Genomic DNA, 25260 nt, shown 5'->3' with positions numbered 1-25260 from the left:
GCTTGGGGTCGTTGTCCTGTTGAAAGATGTGAACCTTCACCACACTCTGGAGCAGCTTTTCATCAAGGATGTCTCTGTACATTGCTGCATTCATCTTTCCCATCCCCATCTTTCCCATCCCCATCTTTCCCTCCCATCCCCATCTTTCCCACCCATCCCCATCTTTCCCACCCATCCCCATCTTTCCCACCCATCCCCATCTTTCCCACCCATCCCCATCTTTCCCACCCATCCCCATCTTTCCCACCCATCCCCATCTTTCCCACCCATCCCCATCTTTCCCACCCATCCCCATCTTTCCCACCCATCCCCATCTTTCCCACCCATCCCCATCTTTCCCACCCATCCCCATCTTTCCTTCGATCCTGACCTGGTCTTCCAGTTCCTGCCACTGAAAAACTTCCCCACAGCATGATGCTGCCACCACCATGCTTCATTGTAGGGATGATATTGGCCAGGTGATGAGCAGTGCCTGGTTTCCTCAAGACATGATGCTTGCCATTCAGGCCAAAGAGTTCAATTTTTGTTTCGTCAGACCAGGGAATTTTTTTTGTTTTTTCATGGTCCGAGTCCTTCAGGTGCCTTTTGGCAAACTCCAGGCGGGCTGTCATGTGCTTTTTTTTGGGGAGTGGCTTCCATCTGGTCACTCTACTATACAGGCCTGATTGGTGGAGTGCTGCAGAGATGGTTTTGATTCTAAAAAGGTCCTCGTCTCTCCACAGAGAAACATTGGAGCTCTCTCAGTGACCCAACAGGCTCTTGGTCACCTCCCTGACTAAGGCCCTTCTCCCCTGATCCCTCAGTTTGGCTGGGTGGCTCGCTCTAGGAAGAGTCCTGGTGGTTCCAAACTTCTTCCATTTATGGATAATGGAGGCCACTGTGCTCAATGGGACCTTCAATTCTGCAGAAATTTTTGTGTACTCTACCCCAGATCTGTGTCTAGATGCAATCCTGTCTCGGAGGTCTACAGACAATTCCTGGGACCTCATGGCTTAGTTTGTGCTCTGACATGCACTGTTAACTGTGGGACCTTTTATATAGACAGGTGTGTGCCTTTCCAAATCATGTCCAATCAACTGTATTTACCACAGGTGGACTCCAATCAAGTTGTAGAAACATCTCAAGGGTGATCAGTGGAAACAGGATGCACCTGAGCTCAGTTTTGAGTGTCATGGCAAAGGCTGTGAATACTTATGTACATGTGATTTCTATTTTTTTTGTTTATTTTTAATAAATTTGCGAAGATTCCAAACTTCTTTCACGTTGTCAATATGGGGGATTGTAGAAGTTTGAGGAAAATAATGAATGTATCCATTTTGGAATAAAGCTGTAACAACAAAATGTGTAAAAAGTGAACCACTGTGAATACTTTCCAGATGCACTGTATGTGTGTATGTATATATAATATATTATTTTAGGTCCCCTAAATACCTTTGAATATTTGTGACAGAGCTTCTTGTGGCTTTGGCACTTCTCCAGGAGGACTGTACCCTTTTCAGGTTCACTACAAATGAAATGGCATTTAGATGAGAAAAGGAACATTGTGGCTGTGCAGTTCAGTGACCCAACAACATTCGGCCATTACATAAGATCATAATTCTTCATCTAGTCTCTGGTGGTTTTCAGGACATAGAAGGGGATCTTGAAGGTTGCTGGTGACACTCACGGGATAATGTTCTCTACTTGTTCTTTGTTCCTTTTCCCCTACAAGGCCGGGTATTTGAGGGAGAAACAGGCACGTTCTCTTCTCTCATTCAGCACCTACAACTGAAGCTTTGTTTTTTTCCTGGGAATTGGATGTCACGGTGTTGGTTTAATTCTCTGAATATATCAGGCATGTCTCTCTGTGTGGCTGGTGCGTTGCTTTTACCATGTATGGATTTTTTTTTTTTTTGAATGTATATGTTTATATGTATCCCTTTTAACCAGTTCACATCTGTCTTCCCACCCAGAGCACTGTCTAGTTTTAGAAACCATTTTGTTTCTTAGTCCACATAACTGGATTTGATATTCATTTTGCGCTATTATTTTATCATACACAGACAAAAAAATGTACAGTTGTGCTCATAAGTTTACATACCCTGGCAGAATTTATGATTTCTTGGCCATTTTTCAGAGAATATGAATAACACAAACGTTTCTTTCACTCATGGTTAGTGTTTGGCTAAAGCCATTTATTATCAACTGTGTTTACTTTTTAAATCATAATGACAACAGAAACTACCCAAATGACCCTGATCAAAAGTTTACATACCCTGGTGATTTTGGCCTGATAACATGCACACAAGTTGACACAAAGGGGTTTGAATGGGTATTAAATGTAACCATCCTCACCTGTGACCTGTTTGCTTGTAATTAGTGTGTGTGTATAAAAGGTCAATGAGTTTCTGGACTCCTGACAGACCCCTTGCATCTTTCATCCAGTGCTGCACTGATGTTTCTGGATTCTGAGTCATGGGGAAAGCAAAAGAATTGTGAAAGGATCTGCGGGAAAAGGTAGTTGAACTGTATAAAATAGGAAAGGGATATAAAAAGATCTCCAAGGAAATGAGAATGCCAATCAGCAGTGTTCAAACTCTAATCAAGAAGTGGAAAATGACGGGTTCTGTTGAAACTAGGGGTGCACCGAATGAAAGTTTTGGTACCGAAAATGAAGGATGCACTAGGTCGAAAACAGATACCAAAAATGACAGTTGTTAAAAAATATTTATATTTTTATATACAATTGAATTATATTCAACTTTTTAATATCATCCGTTTAATAATTTGTTGGCCATTTTTGGCACCTTTTAGTGCAAGAAAGGTCAAGAAAAAATGCAGTCTCTAACCATCTCTTGTACCTTGTCCACAGTCTCTAATCATCTCTTTTATCATGTTCCCAGTCTCTAACCATCTTCTTGTATCATGTCCCCAGTCTCTAACCATCTCTTGTATCACGTCTGCAATCTCCTACTTAAACACACTGCTAATAGTATTAGCAAAAATTTACATTTAGTGCACCTCTAGCAGACATGATACAGGAGACGGTCAAAGACTGCAGACGTGATGCAAGAGACCAATGCAACTTCACCTGTGCCTGTCAGATGCAGCCTACCATTCGGATGCAGCAGCCTGGCTGTGCCCATCAGATGCAGCCTCACCAGTGCCTGTGCCCATGACATTCAGGCCGCCAGTGCCCATGACATTCAGGCCGCCAGTGCCCATGACATTCAGGCCGCCAGTGCCCATGACATTCAGGCCGCCAGTGCCCATGACATTCAGGCCGCCAGTGCCCATGACATTCAGGCCGCCAGTGCCCATGACATTCAGGCCGCCAGTGCCCATGACATTCAGGCCGCCAGTGCCCATGACATTCAGGCCGCCAGTGCCCATGACATTCAGGCCGCCAGTGCCCATCATGTACAGCCTGCCAGCGCCCATCATGTACAGCTTACCAGTGCCTGATAATGCGATGTCACGCTGTGTGTCAGATCTGGATCGACAAATAGCCGCTGTAACGATGTCCCGCCTCCTATGACACAAGGCACAATAATTCCTAGCATTGGATCAGTGTGCCGTCTATCACAAGAGGCGGTCTAGGAGGCAGGACATCGTTACTGCGGCTGCACGGCGATTCAGATCTGACACACAGCGTGAGATCATGCTACTAGGCACTGGGGAGGTTGCATCTCATGACACTTGTGAGAAAAGCAGGAGGGAGGGGAGACTGACAGGGGCGCGTGGGGATAATGTGCGGCACCTGGCTGGATGGCCCCGCCCTTTTTTCGGCTCCATTATCAGAGCTTTTTTCTTTTGGCTGCCTGCTGAAAACACCATTTTCGGTCAATATGTTTCGGCGGCCGAAATTTCGGTGCACCACTAGTTAAAACCAAACCGTGCTAGACCTACTAAAATTTCAGCCACAACTGGGGAAATTGTTCAGGATGCAAAGAAAGACCCATAAATTCAGGTGAAATACAGGACTCTCTGAAAACATGGTGTGGCTGTTTCAAGATGCACAATAAGGAGGCACTTGAAGAAATATGGGCTGCATGGTCGAGTCACCAGAAGAAAGCCATTACTACGAAATGCCACAAAGTATCCAGCTTACAATACGCCAAACAGCACAGAGACAAGCCTCAAACCTTCTGGCACAAAGTCATTTGGAATGATGAGACCAAAAATTGAGCTTTTTGGCCACAACCATAGACACTTAATTTGGAGAGGCGTCAACAAGGCCTATGATGAAAGGTACACCATTCCTACTGTGAAACCCGGAGGTAGATCGCTGATGTTTTGGGGATGTGTGAGCTACAAAGGCACAGGAAATTTGGTCAAAATTGTTGGCAAGATGAATGCAGTATGTTATCAAAAAAATACTGGAGGAACATTTGCATTCATCAGCCAGGAAGCTGCACATGGGGCGTACTTGGACATTCCAACATGACAATGATCCAAAACACAAGGCCAAGGCTACCCGTCATTGGCCACAGCAGACTAAAGTGAAGGTTCTGGAGTGGCCATCACAGTCTCCCAGACATCAATATCATTGAGCCACTCTGGGGAGATCTCAAACGTGCAGTTCATGCAAGACAGCCCAAGAATTTACAGGAACTTGAGGCTTTTTGCCAAGAGGAATGGGCAGCTTTACCATCTGAGAAGATAAAGAGCCCCGTCCACAAATACCACAAAGACTTCAAGCTGTCATTGATGTTAAAGGGGGCAATACACCGTAATAAGAACTGGGGTATGCAAACTTTTAATCAGGGTCATTTGGGTAGTTTCTGTTGTGATTATGATTTTAAGAGTAAAGACAATTGATTGATAATAAATTGATTCGGGCAAACACTAACCATGAGTGAAAAGTTTTTGTGTTATCCATATTCTCTGAAAACTTGCCAAGAAATCATAAATTCTGCCAGGATTTATAAACTTATGAGCACAACTATATAGATAGAGATATAATAAATATACACAGTGCTTGGCATAAATGAGTACACACCTTTTGAAAAGTAAGATTTTAATTAATCTCTCAATGAACACAAGAACAATTTCCAAAATTTTAACAAAACTGAGTTTTATAGAACTTTTGTTTAGCTTCATTACATGAAAGTAAGGTTAATAATATAACTTGGGTTACAAATCTTCAGTTTTACTCAAATTAGTTGATGCAAAAATGAATACACCCCACAACAAAAACTACTTCTATTATTTTGTATGACCTCCGTGATTTGTAAGGACAGCACCAAGTCTTCTAGGCATGGAATGAACAAGTTGGCAACATATTGCAACGTCCTATCTTTTTCCATTCTTCAAGAACGACCTATTTTAGAGCCTGGATGCTGAATGGAGTGATGCTCAACTTGTCTCTCTAGAATTCCCCATGGGTGTTCCCCCGATTGGGTTCAGATCAGGAGACCTACTTTGCCACTGAATTCCTTTCACCCTCTTCTTTTTCAGAAATGTAACAGTGGCCTTAGATGTGTGTTTTGGATCATTGTCATGTTGGAAAAGTGCATGACGACTAAGGGTCGTCATGGTAGCATCTTCAATGCAGCTCCCTGACACCAGCAGCACTCATGCAACCCTACAGAAGGACACTGCCACCACCATGTTTCACTGTAGGCACCATGCATTTTTCTTTGTACTCCTCTCATTTGCAACTCCATACAGTTTTGAAGCCATCAGTTCCAAAAACATTTATCTTGGTTTCATCACTCCAGAGTACAGAGTCCCAGTAGTAGTCTTCTTTTTCAGCATGTGCCCTGGCAAATTGTAGGCAAGCTTTTTTTCGTGCATGGGGTTTAGGAGAGGCTTCCTACATGGGTGACACCCATGCATGCCATTCTTCTGCAGTGTACACCGTATTGTGTCAGGGAAACAGTCACCCCAGTTTGGCTTTCTACTTCTCTAGCGAACTGCAGTGAACTTGCATGGCGATTTTTCTTCAACTCTTCTCATTAGAAGATGCTCCTGTTTCAAAGTGATAACTTCAGTGGAAGGCCTGAACCTCTGTGATATGGTTGTGGTTCCATCTTTGTTACATTTTTGTATCACTTTTTTGCTACAGTATTCTGACTAAGTAAAACTTTGCTGATCTTCTTTTAGCCTCCACCTTTCTTGTGTAAAATTTTCTTTCTCAGGCCTTGTGACATTTCTCTTCCATGTGGTAACATTGCTGACAGCATGAAATGGGAAGGGGTTTTCTTAACTACTTAAGGACCGAGCCTCTTTCTGAGATTTGTTGTTTACAAATTAAAAAACGTTTTTTTTTTTTTGCTAGAAAATTACTTGGAACCCCCAAACATTATACTTTTTTTTTCCTAACGCCCTAGAGAATAAAATGGCGGTCGTTGTAATACTTTCTTTCACACCGGATTTGCGCAGCGGTCTTACAAGCGCACTTTTTTTGGAAAAGATACATTTTTGAATGAAAAAATAAGACAACAGTAAAGTTAGCCCAATTTTTGTGTTATATTGTGAAAGATAATGTTACGGCGAGTAAATTGATACCCAACATGTCACGCTTCAAAATTGCGCCCGCTTGTGGAATGGCGATAAACTTTTACCCTTAAAAATCTCCATAGGTGACATTTTAAAAATTCTACAGGTTGCATGTTTTGAGTTTACAGAGGTGATCTAGGGCTAGAATAATTGCTCTCGCTCTACCAATTGTGGCGATACCTCACGTGTGGTTTGAACACAGTTTTCATATGCGGGTGCTACTCACGTATGCGTTCGTTTCTGCGCACGAGCTCGGTGGGACGGGGCGCGTTTAAAAAATTTTTTTTTCTTATTTTATTTTACCTTTTTTTATTTTTACACTGTTCTTTAAAAAAAAAAAAGTCACTTTTATTCCAATTTTAAGGAATGTAAACCTCCCTTGTAATAGGAATAAAAGCATGACAGGAGCTCTTAGACCTCAGATCTCATATTTGCATTAAAATGCAATAAAAAAAATAAAAATGTCATTTGAAAAAGTTAAAAAAAAAAAAAAAAATTATTTTTAAGAGCTATGGGCAGAAGTGACGTTTTGAGGGGGATGGAGACGGGTGGGGCCCATCTTCCCCTCACTCGTCTCCATACCCAGGAAGGGTAAGCGGCAGAGGGCACCAAAGAGCAGCGGGAGGGGCCTTCTCCCGCCGCTGATAAAAGTGATATCACGGTGAATCTGCCGCAGAGACCACTATTATCGGAAACCGGACGGCCCATAACCCTGGTAAGAGGATACCAGGGTTATGGCAGCTAGCTGCTGCCATAACAAAGATATCCCTCTTCAAAATTAGGATGTATAGCCGCGTGCGGCGGTCCGGTAGTGGTTAAGTAACGCCCTTTTGTAATCAAATGTCTGCTGTCACCTGTTCAATGAATAATTACACTCACCTGTAGTTGAATTCTTGTTAGGATTTTTTTGCCTAAAATTTAGCTTTGCTCTTAAAGCCTCGAACACACGCTTTGATTTTCGGACGACAGAACGTCTGATTTTTGTGGCATGCTAGTCTCATGTTGAACGTGAAGAGGTTACTAACAATACGAGAATTTTCGTTTCACAGAATACGTCAGAAGTGACGTAACGTGTTGAATAGTTTTGTATGTATTCTTTCATTTCTGAGCATGCGTAGTCTTGCGCTTACGATTTTTTTCATACAAAACCATACTAATGAAACTTAAATCAGACGCTGAGTTCACATCCGACAAAAATTTTATAGTCTGCACACCCAGCTTTTGTCTAACGAAAAAGTCGGCTGTCGAAAGCACCATACTAACAGTAAGATTTGCAGACGACCGGTCGTCGTAACACAATTGACGTCCGAAAATCAAAGCGTGTGTACGGGCCTTTAGACTTACATTGCGGCGTTTTCATTTTTTCAACATGGTCTTGAATAAATTTGTTAGAAAAAATACCTTTTTTGTGTGTGCAAATTAACAAATCTTGGTTGCAATCAATGGCCCTCATTTGTGGGAGTATTTTATAGTATAGCGTCCCATAGAAAATGTTGATTCTGAAAGGAAAGTAAAGGTTTCCTGACAAATCTGTTGGGGTGTACTCATTTATGCTTAGCACTGTGTGTGTGTATGTATATATATATATATATATATATATATATATATATAATATGTGTGTGTGTGTATCTTTTCTCTGCTGCAGTTGATCAATACATTTTGGCCAATTGGGGTAGTAATGCTCTGTTGCACTCAACCAAAATTCATAAGCACAAAGTGACTGCATAAACCATAAATGGCCATAAAAATCAAATGTAAACAAATGAAGTATAAAGTGACTGTGCATAGAACCTTATCTTAATAGGGAAATAAAGTGACTGTGCTGAAACCTAATCATAACTTAACCACAATTTTGGAATACCATACACAAAAAAAATCTGGGGATAAGCTAAACTGTAAAATAAGTCCAAAAATGTGTAGTCCACTTGTGAAATTTCTTCGAAGATCTTGAAGACTTTGTGATATAAACAGCACAATCCTTCACCAAGTGTAGTAGAGGAAATGCTTGCTTACCAACTCCCTAAGACCCCCTATTACAGATGGTCATACAACGATTTCTTGGGCGTACATTTTGGACCCCAAGTCTCAACTGGTCTGGGACGCTAGCACGGATGTTTCTGGCCAGAAGTGTGACTGCAGGGGTGATATACACAGTACAGGTGGTTCCTGAGTTACAAACACCCGACTTACAAACCACTACTACTTACAAATGGAGGGAGACAACAGGAAGTGAGAGCAAATCTACCCCTAGGAAGGGAAATTCACTCCTGTAAGAGTTATGAGGAAAAATGGGTCTCTGCTAAAGCTTTATCACCAATCCTTGTTTCCAAACAGCCCAAAATTTTCAAAATCCAGTTGTCATTGGGACAGAAAGTGAGATGAAATCTCCTGAACAGGGACATAGACAGCAAAACAAACTTTACAGGGATATTAACCCTTCCCTATGCTATCCAAAAAGCTTAATTATTTTTTAGGTTGGAGCTACACTTAAAAAATGTACCTGTTCCGGCTTTCATACTTGATTCAACTTAAGAACAAACCTACAGACCCAATCTTGTTTGTATCCGGGGGACCGCCTGTATAGACCTTGCCGGGTTCATCTGGCCAGGTTCAAATTTTTATCTTTTTTTGTTTTAATACACATTGTTCACCTCCTTATCCCCCACTCTGCTGATTGGACAGTGAGAGCAGAAGCACCCCGGTAAGGCAGTCTCTCTTCTTCTCTTGCTCTCTCAACATGTTTCTGTAAGCTCTTGTGCAATTATGGTGTGATTTATTTATTTTGCTTTTTTTTTTTTAAATTTAGGTGGTTCTTTAATGTGTATCTGTCTATATAATTATCCCATTTTCCACTGTGGGTGACTGATGCTGGAAACAGGATAAAACACCAGAAAGACTTTATTGTTCTGGTGCATTGAAGTGAATCTGGATTGTTACTTTGTTTCATTTGTTTACACCTAGCTATCTTATTGTGTCAAACCTATAAATTAGGCTGGCCATAAGCCGCTCAATAAAAGCAAACCTATTCTGAGCATTACTTATGATTATTAGTCCGCTTCCCATATGTTGGAGGGCGATTAACGAGTGCCTCAGGCGGTCGGAAGTGCTTGTTATTGTACAGGAACATTTTCCAACCTGTTGTAAAATCTCCCTTTGGGTAGAGCCTGATCTCTGTTCTCAATAGAGGAGGTCAGATGTACCACGTGTCAGCTACTGTGAGCATCAGGCGAGCATGGTGGCAGGCCACCGCTCTTATGTGAGTTATGGACAGATGGATATTTCCTGCATATTCTCTCAGAATATCCTAGGGCTGCAACTAATGATTATTTTCATAATCGATTAGTTGGCCGATTATTGTTTCGATTAATCGGTTAATAACCTTAGAAAAAAGTGTGGTGTATAATTTAGTTAATATGTAAAGTTTAAAAAAAGGCAATTTATTCTTAAATATCTTTATACGCAGGGGTAAATATAAATAACCAACTATATGGTTAGGGAGTAAAATCTTTAATCCTCTCTGAGAATAACAGACATAAGAGATATACTCTATATACTATTAGAGGTTGAATCTGGACTCAGGTCAATTTTTTTTATTTAACCACTAAGCCACTGCCCACCATCATATGACGGCGGAACGAGGCACCTCTTGTTCTGGGCGGACGTCATATGACGTGATCGCCCTCCTGAGCCACTAGGGGGCGCGCGCGTGCCCGGCGCGTCGCTCGGGACCCGGTGCACGCGCCCGGCGGCCGTGATGTCCGCCGGGCACCCGCGATTGCCGGGTAACAGAGCAGGACCGTGGATCTGTGTATGTAAACACACAGATCCACGTCCTGTCAGAGGAGAGGAGACCGATGGTGTGTCCCTTGTACATAGGGACACGAATGGTCTCCTCCCCTAGTGAGTCTCCTCCCCCCCACAGTTAGAATCACCCCCCTAGGTCATACATTAACCCCTCGATCGCCCCCTAGTGTTAACCCCTTCCCTGCCAGTCACATTTACACAGTAATCAATGCATTTTTATAGCACGGATCGCTGTATAAATGTGATTGGTCCCAAAAATGTGTCAAAAGTGTCCGATATGTCTGCTGCAATATCGCAGTCACAATAAAAATCGCAGATCGCTGCCATTACTAGTAAAAAATAAATAAATAAAAATGCTATAAATCTATCCCCTATTTTGTACACGCTATAACTTTTGCGCAAACCAATCAATATACGCTTATCGTGATTTTTTTTTTACCAAAAATCTGTAGAAGAATACATATCGGCCTAAACTGAGGAAAAAATTTGTTACAAAAAAAATGGATATTTATTATAGCAAAAAGTAAATAATAATATTGTGTTTTTTCAATATTGTCCCTCTTCTTTTGTTTATAGCGCAATAAATAAAAACTGCAGAGGTGATCAAATACCACCAAAAGAAAACTCTATTTGTGGGGAAAAAATGATAAAAATGTCATTAGGGTGCAGTGTAACATGACCGCGCAATTGTGATTCAAAGTGCGACAGCGCTGAAAACTGAAAAATGGCTTGGACAAGAAGAGGGTGAAAGTGCCCAGTATTGAGGTGGTTAACCACTTCAATACCAGGCACTTAGACACCTTCCCGCCCAGCCCAATTTTCACCTTTCAGCGCTGTTGCAATTTGAATGACAATTGCGCGGTCATGCTACACTGTACCCAAACAATTTTTTTATCATTTTGTTCCCACAAATAGAGCTTTCTTTTGGTGGTATTTGATCACCTCTGCGGTTTTTATTTTTTGCGCAACAAATAAAAAAAGACCGAAAATTTCGAAAAAAAACAAGTTTTTCTTTGTTTCTGTTAAATTTTTTTGTAAATAAGTACGCTTTCTCCTTCAATAATGGGCACTGATATAGCTGCACTGATGGGCACTGATACGGCGGCACTGATGGGCACCGATGAGGTGGCACCAATGAGGTGGCACTGATGAGGTGGTACTAACGGGCACTGATGATGGGCACTGATAGGCGGCACTGATGGGCACTGATAGGTGGCACTGATGGGCACTGATAGGTGGCACTGGTATGCGGCACTGATGGGCACTCATAGGTGGCACCGATGGGCACACATAGGCGGCACTGATGGGCACTCGTAGGTGGCATTGATTGGCATATATGGGTGGCACTGATGGGTACTTATGTGTGGCACTGATGTGTGGCACTGATGGGCACTGATAGGTGGGCACTGATGGGCACTGACAGGTGGCACCGATGGGCACTGACAGGTGGCACCGATGGGCACTGACAGGTGGCACCGATGGGCACTGACAGGTGGCACCGATGGGCAATGACAGGTGGCACAGATGGGCAATGACAGGTGGCACTGATATAGCATTGCTGGGCAGATCTGGTCATTGCTGGGCAGATCTTTGGCATAATAGTGCCAATCAGTGCCCATTTGTGGGCACTGATTGGCACAGATTGGGCACATGTGGATGGCCATGGGGTACATACCTGGCCATCCACGTTGCCCCTTCCCTGGTGGTCCTAGTGGCATCCCTGGTAGTCCAGTGTGGTGATCTGCGGGGGGGCTGCGCTGATAAACAATCAGCGCAGACCCCCCCTGCCAGGAGAGCCGCCGATCAGCTCTCCTCTACTTGCGTCTGTCAGACGCGAGTGAGGAAGAGCCGATCAACGGCTCTTCCTATTGACAGCGTGATCAGCCGTGATTGGACACGGCTGATCACGTGGTAAAGAGCCTCCGCCGGAGGCTTTTTACCAAGATCAGTGTAGCGGTGTGTCAGACTGACACACCGCTCCACCGATCGCCGCGATGCGCGCCCCCGGGGGCGCGCTGCGGCATGTTATCCTGCTGGACGTCATATGACGTCCAGTCAGGATAACACAACCACTTCCCGGACGTCAATCCGCTATAGGGCGGGCGGGAAGTGGTTAAAGAAAAAAAAAATTCTAGACTGTTTTGCAGGTTTTCAAACAACTGTAATATTACATGCTTTTCTGCAGCTTCTCCATTGAAGTATATTGAACCAAAAAAGCAGCCTTTTACATTGAAAAATATCCTTGACCCTTTCCAAATACACAGCAGCTGAAAAAAGCATAGACGTGAACGTTAAATGAACTGTAGTGCATTTCTGAAAAAAGCACCAAAAAACACATGGGTGGGAACAAGGCCTAAGACATTTAGTAACACAATGGAGTTTTAAAAAAATAAAGTTTTTTTACTGTGCAACAATGAATGTAATATTTACAGTAGAGATTATTTGCTCTTTTTGTACTAATATAGGGCTAATTTTAGCTTTTTTAACCCCATTATGTTACTGGCCGATTAATCGATTATGAAAATAGTAATCGATTAATTTCATAATCGATTAGTTGTTGATTAATCGATTATTTGTTTCAGCCCTAGAATATCCCCTCTGTTTCTGGCCAGTGCAAGGGTGCTTTTACACATTTCCAGCTGTCCTCCCAGCAAGGAATAGCCCCATAGCATATATTGATTTAGTGTGACCTCTATGCAGTTTTATCTTGTTTTTTTAGAGTTGTGTGCTTATTTTCTTTTTTTGGGCAAAAAAAAAAAAAAAACAGACAATCACATGGGGCACAGCCTGACACTGAAGTGTCACCAATTAAAATTAAAAGCTTGAATAAAGTGCAGCGCAACCACAGCAACTCTACAATATACATATAAGGCTTTAACACGCTATAAAGTGCAAATGGTCCATATGCATATATAAAAAAAATTACCATAAACAAAGAAGTGTATACAATCTCCCAATAAGCCCTGGTTCACATTGACTGCGGCTTTGAAATTGTGCGACTTTATCTGAAATTGCACGATTTCAAAGCCGCATGTTAGTGTGATTTGGAAGACACATGTGCGGCTTCATGCACAGATGTCTACGCAAGTTGCACCTAAAATCGTCAAAGGTAGGGGATACTTTTTCACCGGTGTCGCACAGTTTTGAACAGAGCGATTGCCAACAATAGGCTGACATGTCATGCGATTTTTGACCTTTCAAATCGCATAATAAGTCTCTCCAATATGAACAGGGGCTATTGGTGTCCATTATGCTTGGGTTCTCAGTTATATATACAAAAATGGTCTTGCATGAAGAAAGTGCTCCAAACAATGTCTTGCACCACGGTGTACCACCACCTCACACTGTGGCCCCTTAGTTCACAATCAGACCTACACAAAGGTATGGTTTCAAAACCACTTGTCCCAGTAATTAGGGATTATTCCACAGGTATCTTCAGACCCACTGGCATAATGTGTTCTCCAGTCACCATAAATGCATGAAAAAAATGGGGAGACTATTATGGTGCAGTATCAAAAGGTATCACAATTTATTAAAAAAAGATAAAATCACTCACAAATATGGTGTACTTGTAACATCCAATGCAGCAACAATAATAGTGATCATGGTCCCTTTAAGAATGAGTATCCCTGGATGCATGCTGGAGCTGCATGTGATATGCGATGGTGTGCATGCAGCATTTTCCACTCAAAGCAACTATGGGGAAGGGGGGTCAACTAAGGCATTTGCAGGTTAAGCAGCACGTTTTAAATGTGCATCAATACCGAGTGTATTGGGTAGTTATGGCTACCTGCCATACGTGTAACAGAAGCATGACTGCCCCTGTGAACATAATACATTTCATGCAGGGAAACGGCTTTCTTCCCACACATTGTACTGCGTGTCTTTTAGAAATAAAAAATACCAGAGTCCTTTTTAAAGAAGAAGCCATTCTAATTCTGCACTAAGGGATATAAATAACGCAAGTGAAGTCAATTAGGTGAATGTGTATTAGGGACGGTCTGTTTAATTCTCTTTTTAGTTTAGCTATCCGTCTAGTTTGGTAAAACGTACACATCTTTTGCTTGAATGATTTAAATTTGCAGTAAATCTTTTTGTTTCCAGAGGAGCAGAAAGATGAAATTTCATGGTAGGATGAGCCGTGCTCATGGCTGTGTTTTATGTGCGCAGTTGCGACATGATGGAGATTTCACAATCCTGATACCCATGTGAACCCGGGGGGCTTTTGTTGGGCAACACAAACTGCTGGAAGCTCTCAGCAGCAGTGCCTTTGCTGTACAGGCAGTCCCGGGTTACATACAACTGACTTACAAATAGGGGGGGGACAACAGGAAGGGAGAGGAAATCTACCCCTAGGAAAGGAAATTCACTCCTGCAAGATTTTGTGGGAAAAATTGGTCTCTGCTGAAGCTTTATCACCAATCCTTTTTTCCACAACAACCCAACATTTTCAAAATCCAAATGTCACAGGGACAGAAAGTGAGGTGAAATCTTCTGAAAAGGGGCACAGGCAACAGAACAAATGTTACAGGGGGGGTGTTTAACCCTTCCCTATGCTATCCCAAAAACGTAAAAAAAATGTACCTGTTCCCACTTCTATACAAATTCAGCTGAAGAACAAACCTGCAGAATCTTGTGTGTAACCTGGTGAATGCCTGTACATGGAAGGTGGCTGAAAACATTCTTCGGGTGTTATTAAATGCTAAAAGTTACATCGTTTAGCAGCTTCCTTCAATACTTACCTTTTTTGCTGTTGCTGCTGTATCTTTAGAATTTTATCGTTCTTAGTTAAGCCTGTCCAAAGATTGCTACCCCAGGTTCCCAGCTTTTGGATGGCTCTGCTGCCATCCAAGGTCCTGTGGAGCCACCATTTTGAACGTGCTTCTGGGTGAAAGACTACAAGCCAATGCTATGACACCGCCTGTGCCGACATGCACAGACAATAAGGAAGGAATAGATGGTGCATGCATGTGCAGTGGAATTATGGGACATGTTGTGCCAAGGAGGCGGAACATAGCCAGTGAGGAGTAGTTGGGCACACGTGCTCAGTGGAATTATGGGACATGAAGTGCCAAATAGGGGGAACACAGCCAGGGGGAAGTAGATGTGCATGCAAGCATAGTGACAGTGGAGTTATGAGACGTGCCGAGGTAAGGGAACACAGCCAGGGAGAAGTAGGCAGGCATGCACAGTGCAGTTTTGGGACATGTAGTGCCTGCGGAGAGGGATCACAGCCAGTGAACCATAGATGGGCACTCATGCACAGGTGAAATTATGGGATATATAGTCCTGAGAAGGGGGAATGCAGCCAGGGAAAAAAGGATGGGTCGCTCACTTGGTGGTAAAATTTGAGACCTATAGTCCCAAGTAAGGGGAATTCAGCCAAAGAGGAATAGATGGGTCACACATGGTAGTAGAGTTTGAGACCTATAGTCCCAAGGAAGGGGAGTTCAGCCAAGGAGGAATAGATGGGGCATCGTGCAGTGGAGAAGGTATTAAGGGGACATGTATTCCAGGGGAAGGGAACATTGGGACTTTTTATGAGGTGATAAGTGCATGTTTCTTATAAGGATGTCCAGGGAAGTGGTGCACAGGAACCTGGAGGCTGCAGTGGTGAAGACACTAAATGCAAGCGTTTCTGGACTTGAAGCATTTATTTTCCTCTATATAAATGTAATGATAAAAAATGTGAGGCTTTACTAATACTTTAAGAATAAAGTTGTGTTGGAGGGGGATGTGAGTTCTGCCCCATTAACCTTTTGGCTGCCAGTGAGGACAGCTGTCTCCTCTGGCCACAGCCAGGAAAGGTGGCAGGTGTGCAATTAATTGAATGGAAACAATTTGCATCCACATTGTTCAAACTATTTATACATGATGCGTTGTGTTTCCAGACTGAGAGTTTTTTTGGCTGGACTTTTCATTCATTTGTTTTACTGCCATGAAAGTAGGAATATCAGTAGTTTCAGGGGAAATCTGGTTCAAACAAACATTAGCTGCTGTTTTAAAGCTACGCTCCAGTGAAACGTAAGAAGATTTGCTTTTAAACGCAATCAGGAGAGACGGTTTACTTGCTGAGAGCACAAGAGGGACCTCTGCAGCGTAGCATCATGTGTGGAGAGGCTCAAAGGCACCATGATAAACATACTGAATATGGAAGCAAATTGTTATGTAAAAACTCAGATGAAAGCAAACATGTGCTTTGTCCATGCTGGGAAATTCAAAAGGAAAGTGTTTAAATTAAAAATGCATAGGAAGGGTTGCCTTCAGTGCGGACGGTATGTGAAAATGTTCCCTAGATCTAGAGAGATAAAAAGCTGAAGTTGTATGCAAGTCCACTTTTTATGAGGCTGCCCACATAACACATAATAGGAATTGGCAGTGCCAAGCTTGAGTTTTAGGCTTTATTTAGAGAACACAAATGAGGGTCGAGGTGCTAAATGTCTACATGCTGTGGCCACATACATATTGGCTGCTGTCAGAAAAGCCATTGCTGGACTGGTCAGAGGCTCTATTTGCATGTAAGCACCCAGATAAGCGAACAGCGGCTGTTCATTTGTACAGGTGACGGCACCGTTGCTGGTCACACAGTGTGCATGCAGCTCTTCTCCACCAGCAAGAATCCACAGACAGCCAGGAATGGTTAGCCATGCGAATGAGGCCTTATGCCCTGTACACACTGTCAGACATTGATCGGACATTCCGACAACAAAATCCATGGATTTTTTCCTACGGATGTTGGCTCAAACTTGTCTTGCATACACACGGTCACACAAAGTTATTGGAAAATCCGATCGTTCTGGACGCGGTGACGTAAAACACGTATATCAGGACTATAAACGGGGCAGTAGCCAATAGCTTTCGTCTCTTAATTTATTCTGAGCATGCGTGGCACTTTGTGCGTCGGATTTGTGTACACACAATCGGAAATTACGACAACGGATTTTGTTGTCGGAAAATTTTATAGCCTGCTCTCAAACTTTGTGTGTCGGAAATTCCGATGGAAAATGTGTGATGGAGCCTACACATGATCGGAATTTCCGACAACAAGGTCCTATCACACATTTTGCGTCAGAAAATCTGACCGTGTGTATGGGGCATTATAGGAAAAGTCTAGCTTTAAATATAATGTTGGGATACAAAGGAGCCCAATTAAAACTATTGTATGACCTTATCAGGGCTATACCACTGCTTAAAATCAAATTAATAAAAACCCAGACACATTTACAATGTACAACAGTGAGTGCGATGCGTTGTTTACTTTTTTTTTTTTTTTTTTTTTTTTTTTTTATTTTATTGTTGACATTACAATGAGTTATGTTGCATGAAAATGAGTGCAATGTCATTTAAAAAAAAAAAAAATAAAACTTCTGCCTTTACAACCACTTTAAGTTTAGGGCATGCTGCATTTTTACACATCACTTTACAATGAGTTGTGTTGCATGAAAACGAGTGCAAAGTGATGTGTAAAAATGCAGCATGCCATAAACTTAAAGCGGAGGTCCACCTATCTATCGTTTTGTTTTTTTTTGAGTTCATTCACAAACTTTTCTTCTCAGCATTACATACTCACATATTGTGTGTAATATGTCCGCCTGTGTCAGATTTCGTCGGAAAGAATAACTTATATTATTCACTGCAGGCGGTTTCCATCTTCATTGTGGGCATTTGAAGCCCACAAGCAATTATTTCCTGGATGTGGTGAATGCTGTGCTCCCAGCATTCACCGCTCGTTCCCGCACATGCTCAGTGACATCCTGGGAAGCCTGAGACTAGCTCCCAGGAGTTTGGGAGAGGCTAGAAACACGCCTACTCCCACGGGAGGAGAACCAGGAAGTGCAAAGAAGAATAGAAAAATAAAAGGTAATTACGACGATTTAAATTTTTTTAAATGGCATGTCAGCATCTAGGCAAGGAAGAGAATACATACAGATATTGTTCAAAGTTTGGGTGGAACCCCGCTTTAAAGTGGTTGTAAAGGCAGAAGGGTTTTTTTTTTTTTCCTTAGTGCAGTCTGTTCATTAAGATAAAGAAAACCTGTGTGCAGCAGCCACCCTCAGCCCCATCTCTATCCAGCGATGTTGCATGGGGGCCTTGGCTGTCCAGGACTCTCCCTCCTGATTGGCTGAGACACAGCAGTGGGCACCATTTGCACTTGCTGCTGTCAATCAAAGTCAGTGGGACTTTAATGTCACCAAGTCTGCCTACCAGGTGTCCCTACTCTTGACCCTACACTATCAAGTCCATCAGCAGGGAAAGTTTCCCTGGCAAGCCTTCCTTTGGTGGCATTGTTAGCGTGGGGAAGCCCTGCGCATGCGCAGATGGCCATGGAGGCCAGCACATGCACAGATGTGCCACAGGGCTCTTTCAGGACCCAAGCCATGTGGCACATCTGCACAAGGGCAGGGGGTGGAGAAATTCTCACCTAGGCAAGAATTGTGGAATTTCTGCTGTGCAGCCTAAATAATAAAAAATTGCGTTTGTAAGAGGGGGAGAAGGGAGGAGGCAGAGCAGCACAACATGTCCTTTAGGGTGTAGATCCACTCCAGCATGTTGGTGTGAACTGCTGTCATTGATTGGTATTGTGAATGGAACCTTTAAACAGACATTATTATGCAGGTTTTAAAATGTGCCAACAGTTTGCACATGACCTTACAAAATAAAGGGAGACTGTACATCTACAAGATGGGAGGGTTAGGAGGGCCCTGTTCTTGAGAGCTTACAATCTAAAAGGGAGGGGCAAGAGATACAAAAGCTTTCATTTTAATGGTTTGTGTTGTGCAGTATAGGCATCTTTGCCTCAGCAGGTCATATTTGTTTAAAAATTATATATCTTTTAGGGTTTTTTTTTTGTGTGTTTTTTTTCACAGTAAGACTTTACAATTTTATCTATTTTAAACTTGGATATCACCTAAATATTGAATGGAAATGATTGTTGTTTGTGGGAAAGCAGAGAGCGGCCTCCCTGTGCTGCAGTGTGCTTGCTATTTTTGGCCTGGTAAGTAATGACGGATGCTTGTGGAGCTGCCTGTGACGTTCACCTTGAGCTGTCCTTCTCACATGGTTCATTCAGCTCATGCTGGCTCCGCCTCCCGCTGTCAGCTCGCTGCCCGTACTGCTCAGGGATGCTGCTACGTGGACATTTTGTTATGTAAATGTTCAGCCTGTGAATTGGAAAATGTCTCTGTGCAACCATTAACACAGCACAAATTTGTGCTTAAGCTTGTCCTTAAACCCGGATGTCAGTCGCTAATATAGTGGGAGGCTTTATTAAAGAAGTTATTCACATGGTGCTGGCCAGATTTAATTCAGCTTTTCCACACGCTTAAACAATAGGATTAAACTTGCTAGGAGCCCGGAGATGATTGTGCCTGCCATTTTGTCTGATAGATTAAAGAATACCTGTCATTTCCGCAGCGTAGGCAGCTATTTTGTGTGTTAAATACCCAGCCCTCCCCCTCTCACCCAGATCTGATTACCTGTGTATCATCCCTCAGGGTGGCATGCTTCTGCCAACTTGACCCCTCAGCATGACGGGTGTGCGTGTTTTATTTTCACTTGCTAAGAACTGTCATTGTTTCTCCAGCGTGACTTAACCATATAAAAAAAGATGGAGTGACTGTGGAAGTGAATATTTAAAGGGTTATTTCACCTTTACAACTAAACTGCCCATGCAGGTAAGGTGAGCCTAAAGAAGTCACTAGTTAGATGTTAGATCTCGGTTTTCTTTAGGCAGCACACTGCTTTTAAAGTGCACTCATCAATAAAGAAGGCCGGAGGCTGCCATTTTTCTTAATGTTACCTGACTCCATCCAAACTGTTTAATCCACAACCTCAACAAGACAGCTAGGAAATGAACATTCTCGTTCTTCCAGGGGTTAAAGAAGAGAAATCCAATAGATTCCTCCATCCAAGCTAAACAGCATTAATGTGAGAAGTCTCTGCTGCAGGTGTTATGCCTACTTGAATACCTGAACAGTGACTGGTAGGATGCAGTCACTGTTCAGTCAATAGTGTTCTACCTGGCTCCCTCCCTTTTTATTTTTTTTGGTGTGGAAATGTCAGGCTGGGTGGTGCTGGCAGGGCCACCCTCGGCTTGACTTTCAGCTGATTCAGCAGGAATTTGCCATAATTGGGGTTGTGTGCTTCAAGATCAAATCCAAAGGCAAATCGCTGCCTATCAAAGCTTGCATATGTAATGTGCAACTATGGTTGTTTACCATGTATATATTCAATGACAAGCTATACAGTACATAGGAACAAGCTTTTTTTTTTTTTTTTCCCCTTTACAATCACAAAGCGGTTGTAAACTTCTCTAGGTTTTACATAATGGCCTCCTGCAGTGTTAAAATGTGCTAGTATGCAGTGCATACTAGCAGACTTGTCTCTCGAATGGAGCCCTTTACCGCTGGACTGTCGCAGCTCCAGGCGCTTCCATCCAGGTGGTTTTTCTTCTGCTCTCCAGCCGTTTGCATGGCCAAGCCACGAGGACATCCTGCGTATCGCTATAGTGGCACTGTGCTCTCTACATTTATGGCACACTAATTGTGCTGAGAATGTAGAGCACGCTGCACATGCGCAGTGACGTCATCCGCGGGAGCCATTGTGAATACCTCTTAAATAGTGCAAATTTAGGAGATCTTAATGGTACCTACAGGTTGTATAGACATTAAAGCGGAGTTCCAGCCTGCGGGAGAAAAAATGCAAAGTCAGCAGTTACAAATACTGTAGCTGCTGACTTTTATTATAAGGACACTTACCTGTCCAGGGAGCCCACAATGTCAGCACCCGTCCATCGGCTCCGGGTGCAAGCACCGGCATCCTTACTAAGGGGAACCAGAAGTGAAGCCTTGCAGCTTCACAGCCTGTTTCCTACTGTGCATACACGAGTCGCGCTGTGCTTTGAGTGGTCCCGCTGACTTCTGGGACCGGTGTGTGTCTTCCAGAAGGCGGTGACGTACGTCGCCACGGCACCCTTACATAGAACTGTCATAGTTTTTGACAGGCATCCACCCCCCCCCCCCCCCCCAAAAAAAAGGTACCAAATGTGGCACCAGAGATGTGGGATGGAAGCAGAAGGCGGTGGAGGAGGGGCCGCAAGTGACGTACATCGCCATGGCACCCTTACATAGAAGTGGATACCTGTTTTTGACAGGCATCCACTGCCCCCCCCCCCCCCCTCACCCCCACCCCCCCCAAAAGGTACCAAATGTGGCACCAGAGATGTGGGATGGAAGCAGATAAGCAGAGTCCACATTTGGGTGGAACTTCGCTTTAAAAAAAAAAAAAAAAAATACGTAAAACTATTTTCTTATTTGTCCCTTCCCCTCCCTCTTACTTAAATGCTAACAGGTATTAAAATGTCTACCTTTGTTCAGCACTTCCTGGCTTTTAGTTTAGGCTGGGCCCTGCTGTGTCTTGGGTTGGCTACGGCACAGCTGTCCCAGGAGGCTGCATATTACTAAACTATCTTTACAGCACATCTGCACACTCATGGCTGATTTCCATGCATGCACACAAGGGCTGCAGGTGCTATAGTGTCCCTGTTCTAGAAGTTCTTGACAATTAAACGCATGCGCAGAAACCCACCGCTTGTCTGTCCGCTCCCAAACACCTGGAAAAGACTGTTGACACATCCTGTTTTTTTAAAATGGTGGCACGAAGGAGGACAGGGATGTTTAAGCATGCTTCAGCACCTTTTTTTTTTTTTTTTTTTTTTTTTTTAGGCCAAGTTCCATCCTGAGAGCTCCAGCTTGTCTGGTACCCTTTACAGAAAAAAAAAAAAAACAATATGAATTTTTTTTTTTTTTTTCTATTTTTTGTTTTCAGGTCTTGTGACATCACAAGCCCCCTTTGCAACCTCTTTTTCCTCTGAAAGTTGGTGGATGTTGAAAGCTACAGTGGAGAGTAGAGCTGTGTAAAGACATGATGCCATGGGCTCAAAGGATGTAGAAATGCTTGGCATTATTCAACCTTAATGAGGAGAGGCATTGGATTGCTGAGTGTGCAGGGGACAGTGCTGGAGAAGGGGAGAACATAGGAGCAGCTACTTTATTATATTTTTAGGAGCTGTGTGTTTATCCATGTGTTTTTTTTGCCCAAGCTGAACTCCCTTACATACAGTAGCCAGGCATGTAGTGCATTTCCACCAACTAGCATATCTAAGTTTTTGACTGTAGTGATGTCAAATGTGAAGTTGGACTATAACTGTACTGTCATGAGACTCGTCAAGTAATTTCTAGAAAAGTTCACACATGGCAAATACTGTAGCAATGTCTTTCTTTCTTTCATTTCAAGAAGCCCAATTATGTGTTGAATGGTTTCTAATTGGATGGCTGTGTATAAGGAATGACCTTAGCATACATAATATAGGACTCTTGTCTCAAGGCTTCTAATCTTCTACTACAATGGCCCTCTGTATTAAAAACAGCCGTGTGCTGCACGGAGCAGAGTTAATAAGGATAATCTGATTATCTTTCTTTTGAAATACGATTCTTGCTCATAAATTGTTCCCTTCAAGTTTGATTTACCATTTCCACTCAACATCAACTTTTAACCATCCCTTGTGAGTTTTGGCTTTTTTACAACGTTTTAACATGTTTTTACTCTTTATGAGCAAAATTTAAGAGACTCTGCCACCAGCGATCCTGCACCTGACAAAATCGGCTGTGGCATGATCGCTAAGAGGCTGCTTGTTTTGTCCCTTTGGGATTGCTGCCTCTGTAGCTGAGCCAGTGAGATGTTGCTCCTATTGCCATCGATGACCAGCATTTCAGCCAGCAACGGAGTGACTTCCCACTGCGCGTGGCTTCAGAGGGGACCAACTTAATAGGGTCACACAGGCAGCCTTTTTAGCAATCCTGCTGTTGGCCAGTTGCCCGCGTTCAGAACTGGGGGATGAACATACAGAAAATTTTAGATGCTTGTTAAAAATTGGTGTAACCTTCTTCTGCTTTCTCCAGTACATATACATTCCTTCAGTTTGGTTTTGGGTTGCAGAACTCCCAAGTATCAGTTTTGGAGTTTTTAGATCAGTTTTTGGTCCCTCTTAGGGACCACGTTCCTATTTCTTTTCTTCCTCCCCTCGAGCCCTAAATGATTTTTCTCTTTTTTTATAGGGTTAGCCCATCCTAGGGTGATCATTTTGGTTATAGAGGGAACCTAGTGGGCTGACGTATCTTGTTGGGGTCACCAGCAGTGGGTTCCTCTGTTCTAGGCTGTGTTCCCAGCTATCCTAAAATCTCACCTACTTTAAGATTGTTCCATTCTTCTCAACAGGAAAATTGGAACCTCTCCTAGCAGCTGTAATTGGTTTAGAGACCTGCAAACTCAAGTGCAGATAGTCGTACCGTTGGGATCACTGAATGATGTAGGAAACTGCTAAGCAATTAAAAAAGGACCGATCAGGAGGTCTTTCTTGTGTCAGAGTTGGGGCTCCCATACAAATCTCTAGGCTGCCGTTGCCTGCCTCCTGTTAGTGCCAGGACATTGCTTTCCCCTGCAAAATCATATACATAGCTGCCCTGAAACTCCTACTGCTTCCCGAAGTTGGGGAATGGTTCCATCACTTTATTGGAGCCTGGATGTGATGAGTATCAGGGTGTTTGGTTTAAGGCATCAGTAGACCTGTGCTCGGACTGAGATCTACAACAATTTGCATTTAAAGTAAGAGTTAGAACCTTTTATTTTCATTGATTTCAGATTCCCTTCTGGTGACAAAGTGAGGGAATCCAATCTGACAGTTGCCCCTGAAACCGAAGGCAATGGGAAATAGTCTAATGAGGGCGCCTCTTCTGGTGACAGATGGGATGTCACTTTACTTTAGGGATATTTTCTCTCACTTCTTATTTTTGTCTCTAGGACTGTAATTGAAAGAAAATAATCACTGCAGTGACATAGATGTTGATAAAAAGCCATTAAAAAGAATGAGCAAATTTCGAACCCTTCCTTACTCCGTCCATAAATATTTACTGTATTTCTTTACGTTGGCCATAAGATTTAAAAAGTGTTTAATATCTGGAGTAGCCACTGAAGTAACCATAATATGTAGGCTATAATACTGCATGATTGTTACATTTATGAATAATCAAAATGTTACAGGGTTATTAAAGCAGAACTATACTTCATCTGGAAGGCTCCTGGGATGTATGACATCATTTGCCTAGGCCTGGAAACCAGGAAGTAAATGAAGAAATGTAAAAAAATTAAAACAAGTAAATATGATCTACTTTCCTGATGCGAGTGGCATACGGATTTAAAACGGTCAATGTTGACTGAAAGCCCAAATATAACATCTAACAGGACCCTGGCTTACAAACTCTGTACCCAAGTCAACTGCCAAATGGCTGATTGCTGACTCTTTATTATATCAGCAGGTTTAAAAATGGCTTTTATGGGCAGTAACAAGTTTGCAAATGTTTGAAAAAAGATCTAGGATTGTTAGTCTTCAGCAGATGATCAAATCAAAACATAAATAGCAAAGGTTATTAAAGCAAGTAATGCATGTGAGAATATAAATTGCAATGTGCTATATTTAGAAACGCATAATGTAATCTGCTAAAATGAAGTTGTTTATCATGCAAACACCGTATCGGTGCTGTACTCCCCTAAAGTGATTGTAAAGAGAATTTTTTTTTTTTTTTTTAAATAAGCTTGTCATACTTACCTGCTCTATAATGGTTTTTCACAGAGCAGCCCCAATTCTCCTTTTCTTGGGTTCCCTGCCGGCGCTCCTGGCTCTTTCCCTCTTCTGAGTGCCCCCCATAGCAAGTTATGTGCACATTTGACATGGGACATTGCAGCTGTCCATCAAAAAGCTTTATGGAGGCAGGAGCCGGAGAGTGACATGCCGTCCAAAGCTCTGTTTGATGCACACAAAGTAGGACATTCACCTATAGTCCTGGCCAGGAGCGTGCATGCAAGGGTGACTCCATAGGAACCTGCAGCCACTGATTTTGTCTGAAAATTCTCCAACAA

General features: G+C 42.8%; 1 protein-coding gene across 8 annotated transcripts in view; it reads left to right on the top strand.

Annotated features, from left to right (window-relative positions):
* Positions 1-25260, top strand: part of CPEB2 (cytoplasmic polyadenylation element binding protein 2) — a 151223-nt gene that overhangs the window by 58671 nt on the left and 67292 nt on the right. The gene's annotated exons all lie outside the window — the stretch shown is intronic.

Source organism: Aquarana catesbeiana, linkage group LG01 (genome assembly GCF_042186555.1).
Source record: "Aquarana catesbeiana isolate 2022-GZ linkage group LG01, ASM4218655v1, whole genome shotgun sequence".
Classification (NCBI taxonomy): domain Eukaryota; kingdom Metazoa; phylum Chordata; class Amphibia; order Anura; family Ranidae; genus Aquarana; species Aquarana catesbeiana.
This window is presented reverse-complemented; position numbering and strand designations above follow the sequence as displayed.